Source organism: Schistocerca piceifrons, chromosome 1 (genome assembly GCF_021461385.2).
Source record: "Schistocerca piceifrons isolate TAMUIC-IGC-003096 chromosome 1, iqSchPice1.1, whole genome shotgun sequence".
NCBI lineage: Eukaryota > Metazoa > Arthropoda > Insecta > Orthoptera > Acrididae > Schistocerca > Schistocerca piceifrons.
The window spans coordinates 486,906,008-486,918,035 of record NC_060138.1 but is presented as its reverse complement, the minus strand read 5'-3'; positions in this window follow the sequence as shown (position 1 = coordinate 486,918,035).

Sequence of the window (12,028 nt, the reverse complement as noted above, 5' to 3'; positions counted from 1 at the left end):
CGATGTATGGTTTTGCCGCATGCATAGAATTGTACTCTCCATAAAAATGGGTACCTGAAGAATTAACAATGTATTCCAAATATCTTTACTGTACAATACAGCACTTCAATTTGTGGAAATTGAAATATTTACAAATCCTGCACAAATTATAAACACAAGTACAGCAATAAAAAGCTGTAGAAAATGGCGGAAACTGCTAAATGTAGTGTCTAGTGCACGTACATTAATGTGATTGGAAAATTAGTTAAAGACTGAAGAGCCGACCAAACAACAACTTGTGTTCCTCGATTTACTTTCCTCTAGATAGAACACTCTTCCCTACATACAGAATGAAAGAGCGGATAGTAAAAATGGAAAACGAACTCAGAAGAGCTTAGATTGAAAAGTTAGCTATTAATCATGTACGTCGAAGCAGCATTGACGAAAATTAGCGAACAGTGCAGAGTGAGATTGAAATTCAGGATGATGACATCGATATACTTCGTTTTGGTGAAGAACAATAATATGGCTTACTGAATCGAAAGAACTGAATATGGATTGAGAGTAAACCAAAGAAAGACGAAATAGTGAGTAGTAGGCGAAATTATGAAGCAGGTCACTTGAATTCATTTCATGAATGTTAACAGCGTGTCACATCTTAATATGGTCGCAGTGTTTAGTCTGTTTCACAATTCATTCAGCTGCAACTACACTTAGCCTCAGAAAAAGGGTGGGGGTGGTAGTTTATTTGATTTACTCACCAGTGAACAGACTAGCTTGCTCCCATTTTTCCCTGTAGATGTGTGTGTGTGTGAGAGAGAGAGAACATATTCGTGACAGTACATTGAAGGCTTTTCCTGTACGGCCACAGTTTCCAAAGAAGAGGATTTACACCGCCAAACTAACTTGTTAGGAGGTAAACATAAAATCTAGACAGTTTTTCGATCAATGACAGGGCGACAGCTGAGTCAGAACACATCTGGAAGGTATTGGTATACTACCCCATTCCACATGATGGAATGTACAAACTAATACTCATTATGACAGCACTCTATCGCTGGCGCTGGGTTTGGAAGTATGGGATGCACGTATTAACTTTGGTGTTACGTTGATTACAGTGGATGGTTAATTTATTTCGTGATGCTTAGGTAGTACCGTGATCTCATTTCATCTCTTTTTAATTTTACGTGCTTTTGCTTAGCTTCGCGTCGTTGTATGAACTGGCAATAGTACCCACTGTTCTGATAATAGCTCTACTGGATGTGTTAAGTTTGCATGGAACGTTGAAATATGGATAATGCAATAGTTGATCTTGTCATCCCACCTAATAATCTGCGTATTGACTTGCGAACCGTAATTTTAGGATATCTTGACGCACCTGTGTTTGTGTTCACTAGGTTAAAACTTGACCTTTAAAGGATCACTGTCCAAGGGGCGACAGACTGCCCCTTCCCCCTCCCCATCGCGGTGAAATGGGCTGCCTGCTCGCTCAGGTATATGGAGACGCGACAGAATTTCGTCCGCAGTCGCCGCTCTTTCCCAAAATGCGGCCCAGGCGCAGCTGTGTCACCATCGGCAACGGGATGGAGACAGGCGCGGTCAAATTGAATCCGACTTTGAACTACTTAGATGTAGTACTACAAGATGAAAATGGCATGGTGATATTATTGTGGCTCCTCAACTTGAAGAAGAAGATTAGTGGTATTTTTGTGGCACATTACAGTGAAGGTTGTTTCAGCATTTTGACTAACACGCACCTTGTAAACGACGACATGAAACTCAGACTTTATTTTAGGTTAGTTTGCGCGTACTTTCGACCATGCAGAAAGAAAGTGAAAGCATTTCAAGAAATTAATCTATACAGCTGAAAAACTTGCAGTGATGCTCCTTTTTCTTCTGTAACACACAAAAGTTTGGCTAAAATATTAAAATAGTTATTCTCTTTGTCACAGCTCTCATACTTTGAAAGCTCATAACTTTTAAGACATCATGGAACGCTGAGTAATTCCTCATTTATTATTAAGAACGGATGTTTTCAGATGGTAACTTAACTCCTTCTAGCCACATGCTGTCACATTTCTCCTTTGAAGTGAAAACAGTGAAACGTTTGGAGAATAACTATTTATTAACACTCTTGCACGTCCCTTAGGTAACAACTTCTGCATTGTACTAAATAACTGTGATAAAAGCCCTTATTTACTCTCCCGCCGTCGACAGGTTTACAGCAACGAAGAGAGAGAACTTAGTATAAACCGTATTCGGCAAAATTGCAGACTGCCTTTATGAACTTACGAAATATAATAAAAAATTAAACAACACTTTACTTCTGTTTTAAAAGGAGATACATCATACCCCTGAGATCGATTAATATCAGTATGCCCTAACACTTTAAAACTCACATTTTTGAGTTTTATATCCATGACTTAATTCCTAAATTCCATATGCTTTTTTTACTCGACTGAAGTAGTGGGGTTGGGTGTTCTCATAGCTATATCTACGCTCAATAGAAGTAAATTTATATATTCCTTCGTAGGCGCTTCAAGATATTTTATTGTCAATCCTGCGGATGCTTTCTCACTTTCAGTCTGTATTTTTTTTTCGAGAAGGAGATACAGTTTATCCTCTACACTCATTTTCTTCCTCTTACGCAAACCAAGACTTTTGTTTATCTCCACGTAAGTTGTATGTCCTTCTGAAACAGTTAACAGCTTGTATCTCTCTTCCATATAAGTCTCAACCAAGGTAAGTGATATGGATACAACTTTTGCACTGTCTCTGGAATCAGTCACAAGTCTGAGATAATATTTTCGGCCTATTCTTACGATTAAAAGATTTAAATATTTTCGGTTTTAGTTCGTCAAGTGTATCAAAATAGTGCATGCAGAATGTTTAAGGACACATCTAAATTTATTTTAATTCACATGTGTCCCCTGAGTAAAAATATTTCATGCAGTCTCTTACACGATATTATTGGAGACCTGAATTACGAGTTTATCGTTTAAACCTCAGTGATCTAGTTCAAATACTTTAGGAGATTTAACATTTTCAGTCTTATAAACACGGCCAAAAGATCCTGTTTCTTCCGACTAAGATGTTTTCTCTCTATAAAAGTGCAAGTTCTACTGTTATTGCCGGCCGGTGTGGCCGTGCCGTTCTAGGCGCTTCCGTCTGGAACCACGTGACCACTACGGTCGCAGGTTCGAATCCTGCCTCGGGCATGGATATGTGTGATGTCCTTAGGTTAGTTAGGTTTGAGTAGTTCTAAGATCTAGGGCACTAATGACCTCAGATGTTAAGTCCCATAGTGCTCAGAGCCAACTGAACCATCTACTGTTATTGAATTTTAAATGCTGCCTCATCACAGCATATAAATCACAACAATAATAATACAACATGAGAAAAAAATTAATACTGATTTGCTTACCTCTCAAACAAGATTATCTTTAAATTAGACCGTAGGAAGTACTGCAGCCAGCCACAAGTTTTCTTCAAATGATCTTAGTATACAATTACTAATTTAGGGCTTGAGCCCATAGTTAGCTAAAGGATGTCTTTCTAGGCTGACACAAATATAAAAGAAGCCCACGCCACCATGTGACGATGCGATCAGGCCCGAAACTGGTAATGGTGTAATAAAATCATTTCAAGAAAACTTGTGGCTGGTTGCAGTATTTGTTAGACTGTAATTCACAAAAACAGCAGCGGTGTTCTCCAACCATAATGGATAAAATAATAAGACTATTATTCCCCGGTGAATTCGGTGGGCCGGCCCGAGTGGTCGAGCGGTTCTAGGCGCTACATTCTGGAACCGCGCGACAGCTACGGGCGCAGGTTTGAATCTTGCCTTGGGCATGGATGTGAGTGATGTCCCTAGGTTTGTTAGGTTTAAGTAGTTCTAAGTTCTAGGGGACTGATGACCTCAACAGTTAAGTCCCATAGTGCTCAGAGCCATTTGATTTTGAATTCGGTGGTAAAATTGGTCAGATTCGCAAGATTTAAACGAATACTCACCACGCATTTATATTCTCTGTGTCTTGTTTGTAATGGATCAGCAGTTCAAATGGGTCTAACTGTTGCCAGTTGGGAGTTACCTCGGAACGAAAGAGACAAATTTTGCCACGGAATTAATTGGGAAAAGTTTTCTTAAAGAGACTACTAAATGAGTACATAGTACTTTTATGATTTCTATGCAGCGACAAAACAGCAGGAAAAATTTAATACGTGTAGGAGTAGCGGTTTTCGAGAAAGGTAACATTTTAGTTACAAAAACAAGACTTTTTAGTGTTAGTGTTTGTATGATTTCTATGCTGTCATAAAACAGCAGGTAAAAATGTCATAACTGTAGGAGTAGCAGTTTTCGAGAAAGAAAACATTTCAGTTAGAAAAACAGGATTTTTTAGCTCTGTTTACAAAACGGTAAAACATTCCATTATTAGAGCTACATCATGTAGCATGTAAAATACTGACTGACTGACGTGTCCCTAAAGTAATTTCGGGACACTTGCGGATTCAACGAAATTTAGGCCTGTTCTAAAATTTCCTGAAGCTCTTTAACAGACCAGATTTATTTTTCCTGAAGGCAAAGAAGCGGTAACCACTGGCAGAATGAAGCAGTCTTTGAAAATCTAGAAAATTACTTATTGTCTTCCGTGTTGAACTGTGCCCGGGAAACCTAGTGCTCATACATAAATCATTTCTTTGGTTTCACTAACACATTTGATTCTGTTCCAAGTATTCCTTTTCTTCTGTTTCTATGACATGAATCCATAATGTTTGTTCTATGTTCTTGAAAATATCACTTAAATCTTTCTTTGGGTTTTTAACAACGGGAGAATCTTTCGCATCTCTATTACTTTCCTTCCGAATCTCTACAGAATACACCAGCAGAATTGTGGAGGAAGTACTTTTGGAACAACAAAGGAATTGTAAACCAAATGGTAGCTTTCCAATTGCGACGGTGCTGGAAAAAAGCGCCCTTGCACTTATGATGGGTTAAATCTAAAGATACTGATAGTGAGAGACTAGTTCAAAGGCTACTACTTCCTATGAGTGTCTCATTGCAGTTCTTTGGGTAGACATGTGACAACACCAGTTCGAACACCTCAGTCGCGCGTCTTTCATTGTACCACTTGTCACTGGTGCAGTGCTGCGACGACATCAGCACCAGCCCCGCGTCGCAGCCCAAACTTAAACTGCGCATACGCATGCAGGCAGCCCCTTTCAAATGGTTCAAATGGCTCTGAGCACTATGGGACTTAACATCTATGGTCATCAGTCCCCTAGAACTTAGAACTACTTAAATCTAACTAACCTAAGGAAATCACACAACACCCAGTCATCATGAGGCAGAGAAAATCCCTGACCTCGCCGGGAATCGAACCCGGGAACTCGGTCGCGGGAAGCGAGAACGCTACCGCACGACCACGAACTGCGGACGCAGCCCCTTTCGTTGCGGTAATTCCTGTCACTGCCGCAGGTCTGTTTCACTTGTCAAGTGTTCGTATCTTTATCACTAGGGCACTAGCTATACTTAATTGGAATTCCTAATTGAGTTCCATTACTGAATTTTCTTAGAGAAAAATAGGAACTCCTACTAACTTTCCATTTTTGAATTTTCGCGCCCCTTGTAACACTATTAAAGAAAAACGGTATTGCTCAAACTGCTGATCACGAAGTGCTGAATTGACTGAATGCCTACATGTGCGTTGGATTTTTCCTAGTTTCCGTTTTCCGATTTAATTTGAGATAGTGTGATTTTTCGCCCACGATCCCATTATGTTCGCAATTTCTGCCATTTCCGATCTGTACATACGATTATTTTAACAGTCAAATAACACCGAGCATACTCATTACCAACGCACATGGGAAATTTCTTACGGTTACTGATGTAAGGGTTTTTATCCCTATGTGGGTACTGTTTATGGGAGTATCTCTTCAGGCGCGACGCTGGTCACTAACACAGTCTACTGTTCTCTGCCCACGGGAATCAGAACAGATTTCAGGGTAACTGTTCATGGTTTCAGCATGTGGATATAAGCAACTGAATTGAGTGCATCTTGCTTTTTCTCTAATATATCTCCCCATTTACGAAAGCCAGGCTAATACCTTCTCAATGTTTTGCAACGTACATAATTCAATGCAATCACTTATGACAAGGTTAGCTGTAGAGTCCAGGTGTTTGTCGTATGATATTACCTTTTACACCCATGATTGTATGATGAGGTGGCTCGTAGTTGCTAAATCAATAAATTCATACTGTGACACGTGAATCTCAATCTATTCAAAAGTATCCCCAAACTGTACATCTTCAAACGGTAATTCATTTCGTAAGATGCTCAGAAGTACTGATGAGCACAGTGCCTGATATTGGGACACAGCAATTTAGTATGCTCACAAACCACACGCCGTCTGTATGTCAGCCTCCATTTTCCTCAGAGGCATGTCGCGGAAAAAATTTTTTTATCCAAGTTTCCATTGCGCGTAACAAAATTAAAAGAACTTTGATAATTCGGCAGGTAAAATTGCTCCAACACATATCAACTGGGCATTATTGACTGTGTATGTGACGGTCACGATTGCCCAAGACGTCGGGATATTATCCCCAGAGAAGTACGACTCAATAGTGGATTCAAATCGAAGAAATACATACACCAGAAAAAGTTTTGCATCACCCCGGATCCCAGAACTCCTGAAGATAGACGTTGAATGTGGATATTGTGTCACAGACACAGTCCCTTTGACTGTTCAGATATATAAACCCGCCCAGAGATGTGAACAACCATGCATGAGCATGCATCTATTACACTGTGGGTATCCGACAACCGATCAGTTCCAGTCATACCACCAGGAAAGAGGTACACGGCTCGTGTTGTCTGAAGTTCAACCATGCCTACACGGTCAATAACGTGGTTCGATCGCGTCCGCATTGTTACTTTGTGCCAGGAAGGGCTCTCAACAAGGGAAGTGTCCAGGCGTCTCGGGGTGAACCAAAGCGATGTTGTTTGGACGTCAAATGTCGATGACATGCCTCGTTCAGGCCACCCAAGGGCTATAACTGCAGTGGATGACCGCTACCTACGGATTATGGCTCGGAGAAACCCTGACAGCAACACCACCATGTTGAATAATGCTTTTCGTGCAGCCACAGGACGTCGTGTTACGACTCTGTGCGTAATAGGCTATATGATGTGCAACTTCACTCCCGACTTCCATGACGAGGTCCATCTTTGCAACCACGACACCCAGCGCGGTAATGATGGGCCCAACAATCGATGAGTATCGCATATGCCTTCAACCAGACAATCGTCGGAGACGTGTTTGGAGGCAACCCGGTCAGGTTGAACGCCTTAGACACACTGTCCAGCGAGTGCAGCAAGGTTTAGGTTCCCTGCTGATTTGAGGTGGCATTATGTGGGGCCGATGTACGTCGCTGGTGGTCATGGAAGGCGCCGTAACAGCTGCACGATACATGAATGCCATCCTCCGATCGATAGTGCAACCAAATCGGCAGCATATTGGCGAGGAATTCGTCTTCACGGACGGATATTCGCGCCCATATCATGCACATCTTGTGGATGACTTCCTTCAGGATAACGACATCGCTCAACTAGAGTGGCCCAGCCAAGACTGGGATGGACTGAAATGGGCTGTTTATGGACGACGTGACCCACCAACGACTCTGGGGTATCTTCGCCGAATCGCCGTTGAGGGATCGGACAATCTGGACCAATAGCGCCTCGATGAGCTTGTGAATAGTATGCCACGACGAATACAGGCATGCATCAATGCAAGAGGACGTGCTACTTACAGGGTAACAGAGGTACCAGTGTGTACAGTAAACTGGATCACCACCTCTGAAGGTCTCGCTGTGTGATGGTACAACATGCAATGTGTCGTTTTCATGAGCAATAAAAAGAGCGGAAATGATGTTTATGCTGATCTCTCTTCCAATTTTCTGTACAGATACAGGAACTCTCGGAACCTAAGAGATGCAAAACTTTTTTGATTTGAGTTTAAGACGTAGCAAAATTTTTTGTATACTTCCCCCTTTCAGTGAGGTTAGCAATAAGTTAATCAAAGAGGGCTGTGAATGCGACGGAGGCGGTTACGAATAATATCCTAGGTTACCTAGGACGTCAGGACATCATCCCCAGAGAAGTGCTATTAAACAATGGGTTCCAACAAGATATATAAAAAAAGACGCAAAACATTTTTTTTAATTTCTCCCTTTCCGTAAGGTTAGCAATAAGTTTAAATTAAAATGCAGTACTGTGTAGTAGATGAAGTGTTGGAAATAACTTATCTTGGAACCAAATTAACGATTTGAAGAAATGAAGATACAGAAAGGTGATTAGAACAAATAAAGAGGGAATTCGTCGCGATAAGTCCTCTTGTATATAACGTAGTTTTATATTTGATAATTAATTTTCTGGAAATGTATTTATGGAGAACTTCTGAACGACGGATTGTGGAAATACCGGAGAAGAACAGACTCTATGAGTTTGAGATGTGATTTTACAGGAGGTTCTGAAAATTATAAAAACTGATACGAAAATAAATGAGAAAATTCAAGAATCTTCAGGAAACTGAATGTTTGGGAAACAATAACTAGAAGCGCAGGATGGTCGGACATGTGTCAAGACATGTGTCAAAACATCAAGGAATGTTTTCCATGCTACTAGAGGGAGTCGTATTGAGGAAACCCTGTAGAAGAAGACGGAGACTGAGATAAGCCTAACAAATAGTTGAGAGTGTTGGATGTAAGTGCTACTATGGGATGAACGGGTTGGCACAGGAGACGAAGTCATGGCTGGTGGCAAATAAGCATTTCATATAATAATGACAATAACCTCCGCCCCCTCACCCCCTTCTCATACGCATGAAACTGCTGAAATCAACTATGGCCCTGCTCCTAGTAGTTGTGTCGTTATACCGAAGACGTAGAAAATACGAATTAAACCTCCTAGGCATTACGAAACGGGGAAAACTTCCAGTCTAGTGAATCATAACAATTAAACCGAATTTTGGCACTAATAATATCGTACATATGTCATACGCTAGTCCTGTGTAAAACAGTCCAGCTCCAAACAAAGACATGGATGAATCTATTTGTGGGACATGTATTTTAGTAATATACAGCAAAAAATATTATAATACTAGTACACAGGTGAACTCATTCAGCATAACGATGATCCTCTCTTCGTAGTTTAGGTGTGATTATGTCACTACTCTGCAGTGTACAGTCAAGTCTACTCTCGAATTGGGTGCGGGAAAAACTAACGCCTAAATTTTCTGTGCAAGTTATTATACCTCTTATTTTGTCAATGATCGTCTCTCTGTCTGTAGATGGACCCCAAAAAATATTTTCGCGTTTGGGGGAAGCGATGTTGGAATGTCGGTAAAAATATCCTGCCGAAATTAAAAACGCCTTTGTTTTGATGATTGGTATCCCTTCTCGTGTGTCATACCTGCGACTCTTTCATCCATGTTTGGCGATAATACAAAAAGAACTGCAGTTGTTCTAACTTTTCCGATGTCCTCCATCAATCCTGTCTCATGCGCAGCACTACACCAGAACAACATGGACACGTGCAGTGTAGGCAGTCTCTTTAGTAGACCTGTTGCATCTTCTAACTATTCTGTCAACGAAACGTAGTCTTTGGTTAGCTTTTACAACAACGTCATGTAGGTGATCATCTCAGTTTAAGTTGTTCGTACTGTAATCGATAGACTTTAGATTCGTGTGATGTGTCGTGTAACCGAAATTTAGCGCATTCCTTTTAAGACTCACGTGTCACTTCCCATATTTCATTACCTGAAGCCACTTTCCACATTTCCCACCATACGGATATCTTTGCCTAAATCATTTTACAGGAGGTTTGGATCCTCTGGTGACTTTCAGGGGAGGTAAATGCAAACATCATTTGCAAACAATCTTATAGGGATGCACAGATTGCCTCCGGAATCGTTTACATAGATTAGGAACAGCGGGGGCCTATACCACTTCCCTGGGGAACGATCACATCTGTTTGACTCGTCATTTACGACGAACAAAAAAACTATTTCTGTTGTTGTCGAAAGCTTTTATAAGACACATCGCTGATAAAATTTTTAGTGTTCCGCAAATAGTTGCTACATGTCATCGCCAGGAAGATGAGGTCATACTGTCCAAACTTTACGCAGAATACTAAAACTTTTGCAGCGTTCTCGTGGTTACACATCAAAACGTCATAACTACATTGCGAAGCCAAGTTAGAATATTTTCTGAATCTCATGGAGTTTCTTCATGGAAAAGAAAATGAAATTAATGCTCCAGGACATTCTGAAACCAGATGACTGCGAATCTGAATAAATCAGAATAATTCTTAGAAAGATTAAACTGCAAATTAATAACGGGCTACCAGTAGATACACGTTTTTATGTGGCTCCGAGGGAGATATAACAGCGTGGAATTTCAGTCGCTCTTACTTGATGCACAGCAGACCGACTCTATTCTGCTACCGTAATTGTAGACGCAGCGCGACACTTAAATGTTTGTAATAATTTATGTGTACGACCACAGCGTGAAACAGCGAATGCAAGTGTTGTCTAGTGGATGTGTGACCAGTAGGTTGCTCCTGTGCATTACTGTGGTTGCGAGTGTTTACTGTCATTGACCACAACAGGAAACTTCTCGATTTTGTTTCTAGCTATTGCTTGGATTTTAGGGCAAAAAGCACTGGTGAGTGTAGAATAAGAAGTAAAGAGTTTGAAAAATGTAAGTGAGCTAGTAAATAGAGTCACATTTTGGCAGGAAACTCAGCCAGGTGTGGTTTGGTGATGTGAAATGAAACTGAAAAAATATCATCAAATTTATAATGTGTTTATGTGTAAGAAACGCATTCCTTAAAATGAATATACATTCGTATGGTGACATGTTTGTCCGCAAGGCACCTCCATAGAAGTCAAAAGTAAAAATGTTAACCCATATGATATAAACAGTGAACATATGATAAGAATAGAAGAGTGCAGATAGATGGCAGGAGTTCGTCGAGGACTTGCACAGTGAAGAAAATTAGTCTTATTGTGCGGTAGAAGTAAAAAGGAGGATGATTAGGTTATGACGTCCCACCAGCGACGATGTCATTAGTGATCGAATACAAATGGAAACAGGTACTGCAGTAACGAGGTCACAGTTTGACGGAGATCAGGTATAAATGACATCAGATTTCCAGAAAAAGAATTATCACCAAATATTCGAAGAAGTTACGAAGAAATAAACTGGCTGACGAGCAATCTGAAATATCCCGCATGTAAACTCTTAACTTGAACAATGGACATACGATTAGAAAGAAAAATCTGAGAGTAACTACATGAGATTAGGAGAAGGAAAGTGTGCCAGAGAAGCAGTTCATAAACATTGCTTCATAATGGAAGTAAAAATAAAGAAATTTCTAGCATTTGTGGGCCTAGTGGTTACTTTCGGTTACGTGAGATGACATAATATGTTTATACATGAGAGATGAAAGAACTAAGCTTCAGAGAGGTGCAAGTAATCTATAGCATTTACAAAGCCTACTATCGTAGGATAATGGGAGAACAAGAAAGATCGCATTAAGAATGGTGCGCTTCGGGTGCGAGGTTTATTATCACTATTTAATGAACAGTAAGACAAAGACGCAGGAAACAAAGCGCTAGGAAGTTAGAAATAGGAATGCAAGTAAACTGGAGACATGTATTGTTGTAATAATAACCGAATATAGATGAGTGTATAACACAAAGCTGTGCCTGTTCTACCTCCCATCAGGGTTATTTATCTTTAAAACTCCTCAATTGTGTGCAGTCGATGTTTGAAGGATAACGAATCTAAATATCTGAGAAGCATAAGTCACTGATAAAATAATATCCCGTACCAGATCCATAAAAGACGTAAATGAAACACCATATGGATAAAAACTACACGAAATCTGCTGTAAGCAATATTATATATTAACAGATGCAGTACGTAATATTAACAGATGCTGTACATACCTCTCCATATTTTCCAAACTAGTAGATGGTGTCTTGTGGA